We start from the raw sequence: 6,000 nt of genomic DNA, 5'->3' as shown, positions 1-6,000 counted from the left end.
TTCTTGGTGCTGCAAAATTATATCTCTCATTGGGATTGATTAAGTATTATTCACTTCAATTTGATTCGTATAATAGGACAAAAGCTGGAATTATTGTGTACAATATACCTTCACACATGATCTGCTTTTTCTTTTTCTCTTTAAAAGACGCATTTTAGCAACTTTAAACCGCTCACATGCACTCAGCAGAGATACAGAGGACATAAAAATTCAGCACCTGTTGTGCAACATGGTGCATGATACATTTGCATGTGTTTGAAAACTAACAGCTGCATGATTAGAGGAGTTTAAAAGCACAAGAACCAAAAATGAATGCACCCGAGACCGAGACATAGACATAGATTTATCATACTGCGTTTGCAATATTTTTATCCTACCCAGTTCTACTAAAGGATGGGTAATAATGTCTATACTTACTCTACACGTGTCTCTGTATTGGTTTGCGATCTGCTCATTCACCTTCATCAGTGTCTGCCGTCTTCTCTCCTCCCGATGCTTCTGCTGAGCAGAGAGAGAATAGCGAGCTGCAGCCGCTCACATGTACTGTACACTATCCACACCCTCCTCCACACACACACACACACATGCACACGTGCATTCACATTAAAAGCCAACAGCTGTAATGAAGCACAATACCATTAATTACATTCCTAATATTTAAAAGGAAAGCAGAAATGAAAATTATCTAGACACAATACAAAACAGTAAGTACAGTGTGAAGCCAAGTGTCCAGCGAGGCCAGCAGATTGTAATATTTTGAAGGAGTTTGCATTACTTGATGATGACTAAAATGTCCTGCATACAATTAGGAATAATGGCAAACTATAGGTCCATCCATTACTCTAAAAACATGGAAACAGTATGTGGACACAATAGAATTCCATATGGTTCTGTGGTGTAAATTTGCTGCTAAAACCATAAATTCCTCAGATTTCATATTTTCCACAAGCATTTTGGAAAACTGCCAGCAGCGACTGGCTTCCATTCAGCCATGTGAACATGAAACTGGCAACCCATGTTGGGCATAAGGTCTGATATTCAGGTGAGGTTCCCAGTTTGCTGATCATGAAAAACAATGCTGAAACTACCAAAGACTTTGATGAACTCTTATGTATAAAATACGCATGTTGCTTGCATTAACTAACCTTTACTTAGTAAAGGCAGGGTCATATTTGTGGAGTGCTGAGAAGCTGGATTCTGGATGGAAGTTTAAGAACCTTTACATGTCTTTATCTCTGTATTGTACAACCTGTTAATGGTCTTATATTAATGTATTCAACACTCATTGTCTTCTTCAGGAATATCAGAATCATGATTAAAAGCTTGAACTCAAGACAACCCCTTCAGCGCTGGATTGTTTGTTTGTCTCTGTTTTATATAGATTCCAAATAAACACCTACCAAAATCTAATGAAACTTAATGGAAATATATTGATAAGATAATAACCCATTAAATTATAGTACCCGTCTGAATCACTGTCTTCCGGTCGTCGTGTGTTTTTTTCCCCCCTTATCATTTTTGTGTATTTCAGTCAGAAAAGATACACATTAATAATTTAGTGTTTTTAAGAAAATTCAGCCTCTGCAACCATCTGGATAATTGACTACACCACAAAGAGACTATGGGGTTGTGTGTCTGAGAAGGTGGTCAACAGCACAAGAGCACCACAGGGAACTCTACTTACTGATTCTCTTCACTCTGTACACCTCAGATTTCCTGTACAACTAGAATGGAAAGGCAACGCTAAGGTATTCTTCAACAAGGGACAGAGCCTGCTGCTTTTAAAGGAAGCTTAGGTCCTTCAGTGTCTCTTCAAAAAAACTAAATAAAGGAGGCTGTTTCTGCTCTGGAGCCCCTGTATATGATTGTGCAAAGAGCAAAAGAGTAATGTTGCACAACTTCATGAACTATGAAGGACAACTATATAAATGGACAATGCTGCCCTTTAAACACAATGTAGATACCGGCTACCACACACCAAGGGGTGCTGCACAGTTCATAAAGGGGTCAAGGAATGATTTCACATAATGATTATAGCTGCCAGCTAAATATTACCGTAATCAAATTAACATCACAGTAAGACTAAATAATGATTGGAAGCTAACAGAACACACAGTGATCTTATCTGCTAATTATTGAACCGTCTTCTCATAAATGCAGGTTAATGGGGGTAACAATGACTACAGCACGCACAATCAATACATCCCTGGAGAGCATTTGTGGATGAGCATTTAGATTATTTAAATACAGCTGCAGGTAACACAATCTCTATGGTGTTCTATCAATCTAGATATTATTTTCTGTAATCCTGCACTTGTCCCTCTTGTACCACCATGACATTCCTGTTTTTTAATGAACCAAATTATTTTTATGAAATTCCCTACAATATACACTGACATTCAGTTGGAGCTATTTGTGTTTGGTGCCAAATCGTATGCCAACGAGCTAAGCTAAGATAGTGAACAAGCTGACATGCTAGCATTGACACCGTCTCAAAGAGTTTCTAACATGGCTTCAGACTCTTAAACTAGCTTTAATCCTCATGTTACATGTAAAAAATGATGGAAGATACAAAGAGAAATGCTGATTCAATCACACAGGCATGGCTACTTGGACCAGATGAAGTCCTTGCAAATGTAAATTGGCGGTCGGTTCAGCATAATCAAATGGAAATTAAACTACAAATGCACCAATTTATAATCTATGCAAGAAGGGCGATTTTAATTAAGCAGACAAAGCAGACGAAACTCTATCACAGACCCAGAACATCAAACACATACATTTACCAGAGGAGGTGTAGAGTACCAGTTTTTACAAACAATTTATGTGAGAGCACAGTTTAAATGTGAAGATTTGCTAAATTACAGTAAAAACCAACATGGACGAGGTGGACAACTATAAACTGTTCCCACAGAACAGCTTCAGTCCGTCTTGGCATTGATTGCACAGTTGTCTGAAACTCCACTGGATGGATACCACTTTGGTTTAAAAAAAATGAATGATAACAAAAAAATGTTCTCTTTTGTGTTTTGATGAAGCTGGTGGAGAGATCTTTGGAGCACATCAGCTCAAAATACCATAAAATACCACATCAATCAGCATGTACACATTTACACACTCAGAGCCACATCTTATTGATTTGTAAAATCTACCTTTTTCTGTTGTAGGGGTCACAGGTTCAGTTTTTTTCTTTGAGATTGCAAATGTTTCTTATTTTCCCTTTTTTCAGATACTGAAAGAGTCGCTTAATTTTCTCAAATTTTTGAGATTTGATAAATTCATTTACTGTCATAAATTAGATTGAATATATTGAATATTTCTATCTTCAAAGCATTGTTTTTTATATTGGTCTCTTTTTGGGCTCCTATGTATATAATACATTACTTATCTTATTGTATATAATTTATCTATATTTAAGAAGAAATAAATAGATGGATGTTATTGATCTCAGGGGAGAAATTCTTTTATGACACCAACTGAAAAAACACATTTCCATGCCTTCATAACATCCTCTTATATATTGAATTTCAGATAAAAAAATCAGAAACAGACTTTCAGAAATGGACAAAAAAAAGAACAAAAATGTCACTAAATCAGTACTGATAAACAGTTTTCTTTGTTGAGGTCTATCTCAGAGAGTGTGTGCATTTAAAGTGCTTCCAAAATGTTGTATTTGGCACATTTGCACTAAACTGTCATTGTATTTATCCAGCTGTTCAAGATCTGCAGCTGACAGATTCTGCATATTTATTCAGGTTGGAGATATCCATTCAATTTCATCTCAAACATCTAAACCTAAACAGATACTTTTGATTCAGCTTCAGTCTTGTTATGAAAATGTTCGTATTGTCGGAGAGGGATTGTGTTGCACACAATGCAATAGCATCAAATGGAGGATTCTGTAATTGTCATTACTTTTTGGTTGTCTTAAGAATGATGACATTTAACAATATCTGCTCATCAATTTAAAACAAAAGAGAAAAACAGTCTGTAAGTGTATCAATTTACATCATAGTGAATATATCAGGAATGCCAGGCTTATTCTTTATTATCTGACATGCCATCTGGGCCGTATCCCAAAATGACTATACAAGTTACGTCTGTAACTATGGAGGTTACTTGTTGTGAAAAGGAGGTCACATTGTTCAATCAGGCAAGTTGGGTTATAAAGCTTGTGTCAGATTCAGTTTTTTATTATCAGTATTATTCTTCTTATTTATTATTATTATTATTAGTTGTATAAATCTTTGTCAGACTACAAAATATTTTGTCAGGCAAACTAATCCAGTTAAAATGCATCAGAATGCAAAACCTGGCTGTTTAGATAAAACACAACTGTGATAAATGTACTTATCATTTTAAAAAAAGCAACAGTAAAGGAGAAGGTTGTATGAGCAAAACGTTGTTGATGAAAATCAAGACAGCACTGCAAGAATCATAGAGACAAAAAAAGAGATGAGGAGGAAGCCCGGAGTGATGAAGATCGGGTGCGCTGCACTGTGGAGCTTACTTAAACACAAGGCCTGCTCCAGCATTTGATGAGTCTCAGCGCTAATGCCTGAAAATCACAAGATACACTAATGTTAGGAGAGAGGAATTTGAAAATAGGCTTTGTTTTACTAAAGTTCATTTTGAGATCTTACCATGTTGGGACCACTCCCTCCAAGCGTGCACATATTCAGGGTCATACACTCCAACAGAAGCTGAGTTTAGTGGGAAACAGTTCTCAATTTAGTTTTTCCTTGCCTAAAAATATATCAATTTAAGCAATAACTCTGTTGATACCTTTTGAGTGGTCTATCAGAAGGTGTTTGAGGTCTCTAAGAGCCCGGGTGAGGTTCTCCAGTCGGTGCTGCAGGTGGAGGTTTTCTTCTTTCAGAGTGTGGATGGTGTCCTGCAGCTCATAGGCTGAGGCGCAATGCACAAGCAGACAAATTGGCCATGCCACTGCAGTGACTTGGAAGATGGAGACCATTGTTTTCGCACTTCGCGAATGGATGTCAGCCGTTAGTCAAACTGCCGCAGCTGGTTATGTTCTGTTGAATCCCTCTGCAGCTCCACAGTGCCTCAAAGTCAGATGGAAGTGTTAAAGTTATTTAGGAGCTGACCAGTTCCTGTGTGAGAATTGATTTGCTGATGGGTAACTAAATGCTTTCGGCTCTCTGACCCACTCTAAAGGATCAATTGTTCTGGGGGTTTTTTTGGTTCTCAGCGGCCAAATGAGAAAAACACTAAATCTACTAAAGGGCTGTGGCTTTCTTACTGAGTTGGGCAGACAAAGAAACAGCAGGAGACACGTTGAGTCAGAGCCTTTTCTGTCTCAAGCTGTTTTCACTCATAAACCCCAGAGAATTCTAACGAATTGAGTCCATATTTTTTCTACAGCTGCTGTTGACATAGCGACAAATCCTCCGCTGGAGATATGCTCTTACCGCTGAAATGATGCTGCCTTGTTTGGGGGAAGTACAGAAAACACAGGACATTATAGAATAGAGAAGACCAATAATATGCCCAAACAGTAAAGTACAGTGCAGAGGTTTTTTTAGAAAAATATCTATTAACCAAAAGAAAAGAAAATAATATCACATAAAATATCAGATAAAATAAGGCAAAATAATAATAACCCACTCCAGATCAATAGTCAGAGTCAGTTACTTCAAGTACCCTGGTGTCCACTGAGGGCCTCACCTTCAGTATCTCAAGAGACTCCATACTTCCTGCACACAAACTGTTCAGGCTGCTGAGGTCAGGGAGATTTTTTTTCCAACCACAGCACATAATGGACAATGACACACACACAGAGACTCTGCCTTCCACTCTCGCTCTCCAACCCCTGCAACTATTTTGCACACCTGCATTTCTTTGCATGTTGTGTCGTTTTAATTTTTTTTTTCATTTGTAATTTTTTATTAAAACAAACAAAAAAAACAAATTATCATTACTTTTAGATTATATATCCATTTTGAAAAATACTGTCTTGTCTATTCTGTGCAGCGAAGC

The sequence above is a fragment of the Leuresthes tenuis genome, unplaced genomic scaffold (assembly GCF_036924035.1).
Source record: "Leuresthes tenuis unplaced genomic scaffold, fLeuTen1.0.hap1 SCAF_6, whole genome shotgun sequence".
NCBI classification, from domain to species: Eukaryota; Metazoa; Chordata; class Actinopteri; order Atheriniformes; family Atherinopsidae; genus Leuresthes; species Leuresthes tenuis.
Note: the sequence above shows the minus strand (reverse complement) of the source record.